Here is a 12,481-nt window from a genome sequence, read left to right on the forward strand (position 1 = left end):
AAGATTTAAAAAAAAAATGTGAATAAAGATCTAGGAGTTTCTAGCAAAAGCAAGAATGTAAATAAGCTCATACTAAAACCTAAAATCTTTTATCATAATGTAGGCATTTGCACCCATTTGGGTATATTGTCAACATTATTTTTCAATAAATGGAAAAACAAATTCCTTGAAAGCTTATATCCATTCACACTTTGATAACTTAATTTTGGCCTCCTCCAGGGCTGCTTTCTTCCTCTCCCAGTCAAACCTGATCATCAAAGTGATATGATTCATAAACACATTCAAACAAGAGAGGAGCCCCAGGCATGGTAGTGCACACCTGTGATCCCAGTGGCTCAGGAGGCTGAGGCAGGAGGATCCAGGTTCAAAGCCAGCCTCAGCAACTGAGAGAGCCCCTCAGCAACTCATCAAGACTCTGTCTCTAAATAAAATATAAAAATAGGTCTGTGGATGTAGATCAGTGGGTAAGCACCTTGGGTTCAATCCCCTGTACCCAAACACACAATGACTACAAAAAACAAAGACAAATAAGAGATGTGAAATCATACTGCTTTTTGTAGGAGGATGGAAGTTTAATGAATTAAGGTAGAAGTTAAAGTTTCACTGATTTTGATGAGTTTTGGTTTGTCACTCGCCTGAAAAACCCAGAAACATGGGAAATCACAAGCCCTGATTGCATCTTGTCTAAGGAAACCTGCTCTGGCTACAACAAACTCTTTCCAAACCAAATGCTCTCTTCTCGTGCTTCCTGTGTTGCTACCACTTCTAGCCAGCAGCAAAAGCCAAAGCTCTGAGTGAGCAGAGAAGGATGAAGAGTCTCCTGAGTCTGACCTACCCTTGTTCTCACCTCACCCTCAGCTGAGGGCTTACAAAGGGGGCCCTTGACATGCACCAGTCTAGCTTCTTAGCTATTTTTTCATCACAGCAATACATGTGTATGCTCTTAATGGCAGCACCCCAAGCCTTGAGTCAGACATCAAGAAGATATAATCATGCTCCTGTGGTACTCAGATTTCAACTGATAGACTAACTAGCTCTCTACTCTTCTGCCATTGAGTCTGAGACACACAGAAGTCATTAAGAACCATGACAGGCTTGGTAAGTCAGCGGCAGCAGGGAGGGAAAAACTAATTGTAGTAAGTGGAAATAACTGATCTAGAAAGATCAGCCATGAAAGGTGGGAATGCCTGCAGCTTGAGCTTTGGAAGAGTTACGTTTTTCCTGGTGAGGCAAGAGGTTTCTGAAGGGTAACAATTGAAGAAGTCATAAAATTAATACCCCCTCCTGAGCCCCATCCCATGGTTAACCTTATCCTGGGGAGATTTCCAGCTTTGACATAAAATGCAACATCCTTGGGAGCACAGGTTCCAGAGTGTATAACTGTATCTTGATTATTACTTTCTTTCGTAGGAGTCAAAATTAAACAAGGCATAAAGAGGCTCTAAGAAGTCTCAACAGATTTCTAAGGGATGATTTTATAAAAATGCTTTGGGAGAGAATTACCACATATTTACAACTTCTATTATTTAAAAAAGCATTTAACACAACAGGCCTTATGAAACAGCTCTTTCTAAGAACCACAGACTTGCACAGTCACACAGAGAATTGAAAAACAGAAACAAAAACAGCTACTGGTGATAGTTAAGTAGGTCCTTGCACATCTGTTGTTGACTCCCCAAGCAACTGGCCTGTCTGGTTATTCTACATGCATGATATTACATCAAATGACCCAAAACTATTGTTTTCAATTAAAGCGACTTATATTTGGTTAGATAAAATATGTGTTTTGGGCCCAAGACTGAAAAAATTATGTGAAATAAGTCAGACACAGGTGTAGGTACAGGACAGAGGAAGATGCCTACACCAGTTCAGTGCAGGATTAAAAACTTTTGTTTAGCTTCTTATACTGTACTGCCACATCAACACTCATCTTTGCAGAACAATCCTACCCCTAGGAAGGCAGCAGCGAAAACTACAAGGAAGAGTGCCTGACCCACGAGGACCCAGGGAAGATGGCAGGAGCAGGCCTTTGTGCCGTGGGACTGACCTTAGGCACCCAGTGGTATTGCACAGCACCTGTAATGAATGCAGCTATATCTTCCGATCATCCAGAAGAGGGGAATTTTCCCAGCCTGAAATATCACCGTGTTGGTCAATACTGCCAGGGCGTCCTCGATGATTGGCATTTTGAGTGTATCACATGAGGAGAGATTCCACAGGACTCCTGCAAGAGACACACAAGAAAAAAGTTGGTAGCTAACAGTCGTTCTCATCTCACAGTGTTTTCCTCTCTGGAATGAAAGGCACTGGCAGAAAGAAGTCAGGCAGTGTGTGAGGGTGTATCTTAGGGCCTGATCCTAATTCTAGAGCACCCATTTGAACCTTCTAGAAGCGTGCTGTGAAAGACAGGTGAGCAGAACAGGGACATGACTGTCTCTGTCTCATCACGAAGAACAACAAACTCCAGAGGGCTGGTTGAACTGAGGCTCTTACCCTGCTTCAGTAAACTTCTAATATGATGGACCCAAGCTTCCAACTTGAATCCAAGACCAAAGACATGTGAAAGTTATTCAGAATACTCTGATAGGTCTTTGTTTTACCCAGCACCTCAGCATGCCTATGTGGCTGACCTCATTCACCCAGTTTCTACACACCAGCAGCTGCCATTAAATGGACACCTGAGACTCCAGCAGGAGACTGATGGCAATTAGCATGTGAAGCAGTTTGAACATGGTGTCACTATGACAGCTTTGTCAGTTTTTCTCTGGAAGCAAGATCACAAAAGACTTCTAGAATGTTCTTTCTTAAATGGTGATACTGGGAGCATGGAGGGCCTGTCTGCCATGGGCAGAGAGGAGCAGTAATTAAGGTGGGCAGGTAAAACAAAAAGTGTAGACATGTGGAACGTTTTAGGCTTTTAGATATATGTTTTCTAAAATGAGACTAATTCTAAAACTGGCCCATGGGCATTGCGGGTTATAACATCATTTGAAAATGCTTTTAAAATAATGGTTCTATTTTTTGCTCAGAATAGTTCACATAAAGGAAAAAAAAAACAGTACACTACTCTGTTCCCCTACTGATGAAAGCCTTTTGCTCCTGCAGCCTAAACAGGCATCAGCTCTGCAGAGATGGGGATCAAATACTGTAGTTGTCTTTAGAAAAATGACTTCCAGCTTTAACAAACTCTCAATCTATTTTAACCAGAAGAGATTTCGTTTTACCCACCATCTGATGAATAGAATATATAGAATGAACTTCGTTCTGAATTTTTTATTAGTTATTTACACATGTGGAACCAACCAGTAATAAAAATGTGACTGTTAATCATTAATTAAGCAACTATCACAGTGACTATAAAGTTCTATAAAAACATGACTGCAGAGACAAACCCCTTTAACTGTCTTTAGAAGTAACATTTACTGGGAATTTAATTTAAGTGAATACAACAGAGATGAAATGGTTTTGGTGCCTATGGTCTATGAATCAGTCCCATAACGTCCGGGGTTACCTTGAGGGCAAATCTGGACTGCCTGTTTGGGTAAATAAAGTATTTTTGTAACACAGCTGTGTCTATTAATTTGTGTATCTTTTGTTTGCTTTTGTCCTCAGAGGACATTATTTCATTCATTAATTGTGACAGAGACTGTGTGGTCCACAAAGACCAGTAAATACACTACCCGGCCCTTCACAGAAAAGCTGTCCAACCCTCCTCAGTTCATCCACCACACTCCGGGGGCTCTGTGAGAATGCTTGAACTGCCATCAGTGTCCTTCCCTGAGAGGACAAAGGTGCTCAAGAGTGTAGAGAAGGTGCCCAAAATACTTCATGATTTGGACTACTCTGAAATACCAGGAATATTAGTAGATGCATTTGTCGTTTTGAAAATAGAGCATGAAGCTATTTATTCCCCTACTAAAAGTTTTACAAATTTTGATCATCAAAATAATAAAAATGATTCTATTATTAATCTATTATTAATATAATCTGCATTTTTGAGAATACAATTTACTTACCAATAAGCTAGTTATTATAATTAAATTGATATCAACATTGGTGAACTATCTGTAGCTCACCCAGTTAGAATTGTGTCAGGATGTTCATGACAGTCTGCAGATAATATACATAGTGGGGATGATATATATAGTGGGTTAAAAAATTGATTCAAAGTTTGCAACAACATTTGTTTGGGGAAGTACTTGTCTTTATTTAGAAAAATACCATGAAAATTTTCTTTGAGGATGATGAGTCACTGAGGGCACAACCTTTTGAACATTTCAGTGTGATAAAAGAGATTGCTCACCTGCACTGCAAAAGAGGGGAAATGTGGAGGGAGGCATGGGTACAAGAGCAGAAGGCCAAAGTAGCCTTTTGACAGCCTACTGGGTGGTGAAATTAGGGCCTCAGAACAAGTGACAACCTAGGGATCCCTTCTATCACCCTCAGGGATCTATCTAATTTTAAGCAAAGTAGGTATATCTTTGGGTTTCTGGGCTAGTGTTAAAAGAAACTAGGCTGGATCTGAAACCCAAAGTAAGTTTAAATAATAGCGTGCAAGACAACTGCCATAGTGTCACATATATACATACACACTGCATTCACATGCACACACACACCGCTTCAGAGACCAGAATGGTGCTTTTTCTCATTTTGGATGTTTATGAAAACTCAAGTCACTATGTCTGAGAACTAGTTTATAGAATGAGCTGATAAAAAGACTTAAAAGTAGTGCTTTGATTCAATGAGTTTACTAAACTTTCTGTTAACTGTTACATTTCAATGGTGATGGTCTAAAAATAATGAAACTGAGAGTTACGATGCAATCCTTATTAACACCAAAATTTAAATAAACTTCTCTGCTAAAAGCCAGATTTGTTTTGTAAATCAAAAAACAGAGGCTGATAAAATCTCACTTTTACACTTTAATGTAGAAATTGCAAAGTTATTAGTTTGTAAAATGTATATTTTCCTCACTGAATTCAATCCCTTAACTATATTGTAAAGCCAGTGAAACAATCAATGTTTACAAAAGATCCAAATTGATGTGTGACCATATTTACCTCTGAGTAATTTTCACTTCATAAAAATGCTTTTAGTTTAAAGGCAGAAATTATTTTTGAGAATTTTGATCAATAGTCTCTCTCCCTCTCCCTCTCTGAGTCTGTTTCTCTCTTCCTCCAGTTGTATGAAATGATCTGCTTTCTCCATTCAGTGGGTGAATCAAGATGAGTTAAGTTTCATTTTAAATCAAGTAGTAAAGAGGGGTGCCGGCTTCTGAACTGGAGTTGCACAATCCTATCTTCTCCTCTGAAACCCTGTATGCCTTCCAGCAAGTTATTTAACTATACCTATCTTACAGCAATATTCTCAGATTAAATGAGATTTCAAATAAATTGCATAACAAAGTGCTCAATAAAGAATATCTGTCTGGAACTATATACTGTACCAACTTGTTAAAGGATATTCTTAATTGATTTACAACCTGGTCAACATATGAAATCAACTGAATAATTTGACAACATAATATATGGTAATCCGTAAGGGAACACAATTCAGAGATATCACTTCATAAATTAGCTTTAATATGTAAACTGTGTATTGTCTAATGCATTCTGAATCCCATCTGGCCTTTGATTAATGAGATTAAATAAGGAATATATTGGTTCTATAATAAACTATATGGATTTGTCATTTAAGGAATAATTTCAAAGTATCTACATTAATATTGCATGAATGAGATATTTTGCTAGATATATTTCTAAGGTAAGAACAGTGTTTGAACTAATTAATTTATGTTTTTTAAAAAAGTAAAATATTTTCACATTATGGTAATTGACAAAACACATTTAAAAACAGTAATTTTGAGTTTTGCAAAAAGAGGAAATACTCTCTGTATTATGAGGCAAAAAGAAAGAAGGAACACTTTTTTTACTTTATTCGCAAAGAAGCTTCTAATAAACAGATGAAAAGGAAGCTACTGGTGATTGATGCAACCTGTAACAAATGACCCAACTTAGAATTTTCTACTGTTCTGTAACTGTTCCCAGGTGTTGCACAGGTGTCCTGGTATAAGATATATAAGGACATGGATTCATCTAGTGTCTAGCACAGAGGTATGTAGTTTGTTTATTACTTAACTTTTTAATTTGTAGATAGATACAATGCCTTTATTTTATTTATTTATTTTTATGTGTTGCTGAGGATGGAACCAGGTGCCTTACATGTGCTAGGAAATCATTCTACCACTGAGCCACAATCCCGGTCTGCTCTTTGGTTTCTAAAGTCTGCATTTCCCTAAAGAAAGAAATTGAAGAAGAACCTAAAACATGGAAAGATCCCCTATGCTCTTGGACAGGGAGAATTAATATTGTCAAAATGGCCATACTACCAACACATAAACAGATTTAATGAAATTCCTATTAAAATCCAGTGACATTCTTCATAGAAATAGAAAAAGCATTTCTGAAATTCATTTGGAAAAATAAAAGACTCAGAATAGCCAAGGCAGTCTTTAGTGAGAAAAGTGAAGCAGGAGGCATCACAATACCAGACCTTAAATTGTACTACAGAGCCACACTAACAAAAACAGGATACTTCTGGCACCAAAACAGGCAAGAAGACCAGCAGAACTGAATAGAATACACAGAGAAAAACCCATATCTCATATGGACAAAGGCAACATACACACACATTAGCAGAAAAATAGCCTCTTCAACATGTGGTGCTGGGAAAACTGGAAATTCATATGTACTAGAATAAAATTGAACCCCTGTTTTTTACCCTGTACAAAATTCAACTCAAAGTGGATCAAGGACCTATGCATTAGACCAGAGCCCCTGAACCTACTCAAATAAAATGTCTGCCCAAGTCTTCATCATGTTGGCTTAGAAACTGATATTCTCAACATACTCCTAAATAGCAAGAAGTAAAATCAAGAATCAATAAATGGGAAGGTATCAAACTAAAAACTTCTTCACAGCACAGGAAACAATCAATAATGTGAACAGAGAGTCGACAGCATGAGGGAAATTTTTACCACCAACATCTCAGACTCATTAATCTCCAGGATATACAAAGAACTCAAAAAACTTAACACCATAACAAACAAACAAAAAACAACAACAAGATCCACAAATAACCCAATCAATAAATGGGCAAAACCCCCACAAAAAAGAGAAAACAACAACAAGATCAACAACAACAACAAAACCTGAACAGGCACTTCATAGAAGAAATATCAATGGTCAAAGAATTTTCAATATCTCCAGCAATTAGAGAAATACAAATCAAAACTACACTGAGATTCCATCTCACTGCAGTCAGAATGAAATCATCAAGAGTACAAGCAACAAAAAACATTAGTGAAGATGTAGGGAAAGAGGTTCACAGATGCATTGCTGGTGGGACTGCAAATTGATGCAACCACTCTGGAAAGCAGTACGGAGATTCCTTAGAGAATCTGGAATGGAACCACCATTTGACCCTATTATCCCACTCCTAGATTTACACCCAAAGGACTTAGAATCAGCCTATTACAGTGACACAACCACTTCGATGTTTACAGAAGCTCAATTCACAATAGCCAAGCTATGGAACCAACCTAGGTGCTCTACAACAGATGAAATGATTAAAAAATTGAAGTATATGTACACAATGGAATACTGCTCAGCCATAAAGAAGAATTAAATTATGGCATTTACCAGTAAATAGATGGAGCTATGTGAAATAAACCAATCCCAAAAAATCAAAGGCATAATGTTCTCTCTAATATGTGGATGCTAACCCACAACAAGAGAGGAGAAGATTAGAAGTTTATTGGACAAAGGGGTATGAAGGGAAGGGAGAAGGAATGGGAATATGAAAGAATGAATCCAATATATTTTTCATATCCTCATATAAAAATACATGACCAATGTAACTCCACATCATGTACAACCACAATAATGGGATTCTAATTGGAACAAATTGTACTTATTCTATAAAAGTATAATATTTGAAAACACACTCTACTGTCATGTAAAAAAATCAAATGCATAGATAACATATTAAGTTCATTTTCAAGGCCCCAAAACTCCAAAGAAAGCAAGAAGAAACAAAGAGAATTTATATAAACACAAAGTATGCATTGAAGGTGTCTTTCTACTGATAAATATTAAATCAAAGGAAAAAAGTCTGCATTTCCATCCTGCCTACCTTGGAGAACCATTAGGAAAGGCAAAGGAGGCAACACATAAGGTGCATATGGAAAAAAAATAAGTCTGCAAAGACATTATTACTATTATTTTGTTTATCTTATTGGTTCCAAGTAAGTATCCAATCAAAAAGTCCCCACAATTCCCTGACCAGTTGTCACACTGCATAGACTTTCCAAACCCACTCTGGACTTCAAATCCACCCCACTGGAGAACAGATAAAATGACTCTCTCAGCTGGCACTGGAATCAGAGAAGGCCACCACAGTTAAATGTATCAACGTGTAACCGAAAGCACTTCTTAGAGGTGAGAAGCTGGCATTCTTAATCTTTTAATTCTTTGTTCTATTTAAGAGCAGTAGCAGATACTGTACCAGTATTTGCAAAGGTTCTGCCCATGACTCTGGTTCATGAAACCAATTTCTCATGAAAAATCTCTGTAATGATCTATTTGGTTGCAGTTTGAACTTGTAAGTTCTCACCTCTGTCATGATCCCATCATTTAAGGAGATAAAGGAAAGAAGGAAAAGCCTTTATCTTGGACTGAATGGGAATCATCATTTTCTGCATAGTGATGTGTCCTATTGGACACTTAAAAGGTGCCTGCAGCACCACAGCCAAGTCACACACACCTGGCCCTTCCATTCCTCTGCACTGACCATGCTCAGGCAGCCATGTTCTCCCAATGGTCACCCTGTCTGAGGGTGAGATTCTGCCAAGAGTGAGTAGAAGAACAGTAGGCAGTGGACTCTGCTGAAACTCCTGTTGCCTACTCCTGTGGCAGGCCCCTCCCCTCCCCTCCAAGAAAGAATGTCAGGAGATTCCACAAGTTCCTCTCCTGAGGACACCACTCACAAAATGTGATCCAGAGGAATACAGTGGTTCCTGCTACTGTCATCTTTTATCTATCCATATGGATACTGAATACAAAAATCACACAGCAGTAACAATGACAAAGAAAGCCTCCAGTGACTCTCTTAGTGTGCTGCAAGCTGAGCTCAAATGTCTGCTTTCTGTTTCCACATTTAGATATTACCTGATATTAAAATGCCATGGTTTTCTCTAGGTGTTGGTGAATCAGTGATCCCAGGGCCTTGGATAACTCCTCTCCTGAAAGTCTGTCCCCCCATCATTCAGAGGCCAACACTGCTTGTGAGTGGGGACTCGACCTGTCCTTCCCAGGCTCTCCTCCCAGGTTCAAAGATTATCACAAATTGTTGTCTCTGTTTTAAAACTGCTATCTGACCTCTGCACCAAATAGACTCAGAAGACAAGCACTCTCTCACAGTAGGAAATTTAATCTGTGGGACATTTCATAACACTATATACAAGGCCTGGTGTTATTGGAGGGACATATAGTTATAGTACCACAGCCTAAAACAAAGAGAAACTGTCTGTAAAGGTAGATTGTTTAAAATATTCACAGTGCTCTCTGGATAGTCAGGGCTGATGAGATCTTTGGTTCTGGAGTTTACCAGATTAAATGGCTACAACTCATATTTCAAATAATTAAATGCTTTGATTTTACCCTATTTTCAGATTTTATCCATTGGCATAGCTTATAAATGAACTCTTTAAAAACCTCTAATGTGTGAAATTTCAAGTTTTTTTTTTAAAGCAGGTTTTTTTCTTACTAATTTTTTAATTGTGCATTTAAAGGAATATTGTCTACATGATATTGTCTACAAAATGGTTTGCATTTTTAATTCAAGAGTCTTCAAATATGTGTCCAAATGCATATTGGTTAAATGCTCAATTTTTAACAGTTAGGTGGATGCTAAGGACCCATAATGAAGCAGAGATGTAGGGAAAAAGTTTTTGTTTGATTTTTAAATTCTGCTCACACAGTAATCACTTATTTTTTAAAAAAATGCATGTATAACCAGACTCTATCAATCCCTTTTCAGAATCCTCTGATGATTCCCATCACATCCAGAAGACCATTAGCCTTGGCCTTCAGTCCTCCATGACCTGACCACCTTCTCTCTACTTCCACCTCTGTTCTCCCATCTTGCTCTCTGACTGGCATTTGGCTTCCTTTCTCTGGTTGTCTGGAAGTGGTTGAGCCACCCAGTGTGGTCTGAGTCTGTTGTGTGACGTCCTTTCTATCCCACAGTCTCCACTCAGCCTGATCAGTACCCAAAAGAGCTCACCATCTCACATACCATCTCTCCAGGTCCACCTCTGCTCTAGATTCTGCCATTGCTCCTATTTATCACCTCATATAATTCATGATCTTATCTATTGACTCTCTTCTTTTACCCCCAAACAGAGGGAGTGCCTGGCACCCAGCAGGAATTCAATACTGTCTTTTGGTGAATGAATTTTTGACTTTGGACTCTGAATTTTTATAATAGGGCTGGTTTGCACAGTCTAAGTTTTAGAAGAAGTGTTACCTAAGCAGATATCTTAGAACCTTAGAATATTAGGCAGCCATAAATATAATGGCACTAGTCCAGGCAAACATTATATATGCTTAGAAAATGTTTTTCTTAGAGCTGTCTTTTCATTTCATGCAGAGTGAGTAATCTTTCCCACAAGTAAAAGCCAACACTCTGTATAAAGTGCTTTTGTACTCTGTACACCTGAATCTTGTTGATAGAGACTGATGCTGAATACATTAGCTAATTACAGATATGCAGGTGTCTTATTTTCCTTAATACAAAAATATATAAAAGCAGGTGAAATAGTGTAGCACCTAAGCCTATAGCTAAATATCCAACTTCCATTAGTTATTCTTGGGTTAAAAGGTAAAGAGAGAGATAACAGTCAGAACAATAAAAAGATTATTCATAACTCAAAATATTCACATTTTTCTGTCACTCTTCTGGAAGGAAGACATTAAAATATAAAAATTTGAATTGCAAAAGAAATTATCATCTATTGATTCATTTCTTCATGCGTTCACTGCTGAAAAATTCAATCTAAAGCCTGGAAAACTAGAAAAAAAGGAAAAAAACATTACTTTTGGTTTCTCTAAAAGATAATATGAAAAAATGTAAGGTATTTATTAATATAGATATACTCACAGAGTGGGAAAATAGCAAGTTTGAATGCCAAAATTTAAATTCTGATGTACACTGAAACTTCTAAAAGGGGAATTCCATAACAACAGTTGGAAGGTGCTCACCACATTTTCTTTTAGGTTGTGTGGTCATAAAGGTGAAAAGGATTGATAAAACAGAGTCCAGCACCTAGCCAGGGAATAATCCTGTCAGTGAAAAAGAATCCAGAACCTTATTTGAGGGAAGACAGCCCCATAGAATAAGGGTAATGTGGCACCTTCAATCAGAGGTGGCACTTCCCAGGTTTCCCAGCCTGTAACATGTCTGCATCCTAATTTCATGTGTGCCACTTGTTAACGGGGACCTGAGTTGCAGAGAAAATGAAGGCTGCCTATCAGGTGACCTTAAAATGAAGAATTTTCCCAGGATGGTCTTGAGGGGCCTAGTGGAACTGCAAAGCTCTTTTTGATGCCATACAGGGAGACAGACGTTTAGAATCTAAAAGGTAACAGCATGAGGAAGAGGAAGACTCACTCAGCCAGCTACTGCTGGCCTGGAAGATTAAAGGGGCCATGAATCCAGGAGTGCAGGAAATCTCCAGAAACTGGGAAAGACAAGTAAACAGATTCTACCTGGAACCTCCATAATGAGCACAGTCTGCTAACAGCTGGATTTCAGCCCAAAGAAACCAACTCTGGACTTCTGAGCTCCAGAGTTATAAAGTAGTGAGTTCATACTCTAATTAAGCTCCTGGGTTTGAGGCAATCTGTTACAGTGGAAATAGGGAGATAATATGTAGGCAGTGACGGGTTATAGGTTGCCAGGTTATGTGTTCATGAGTGACACTTGAGCCTTCTTCAGGGAACAGGGCAGCTGCTTTTACCAGCCCAGGTGCCAACAGCAGAGGGCTACAGCACCCACGCATTCTGTTGCCAGACTTCTGTGTCCATGTGGTCAGGACCTATGTATCATCCTCTATTGTTCTAACCAGTAGGAGTTTCTTGGCTTCTGGATGATCTAAAATGACATGAGCAAATCTAAATCTGGCAGGACCAAGGTAACCTCAGTATCTGCTCTGCATAAAGAAGTACCAAGAACAGGGTATTCATTGCTCTTTGTCCATTTTCTTTACTCAATGGCCCAACCATTGGCCACTGACCAGAGGTCCATGTTAAATGACCCCCTTTTCAGATAATTTCAATGAGAAAAATTAGGAACAGTCCTCCCAAAGGGTCAGGTTGCACACTGGTTGGTTACCCTGTCTACATAGGTAATAACTGGTCAC

This window comes from Callospermophilus lateralis, chromosome 11 (assembly GCF_048772815.1).
Source record: "Callospermophilus lateralis isolate mCalLat2 chromosome 11, mCalLat2.hap1, whole genome shotgun sequence".
NCBI classification, from domain to species: domain Eukaryota; kingdom Metazoa; phylum Chordata; class Mammalia; order Rodentia; family Sciuridae; genus Callospermophilus; species Callospermophilus lateralis.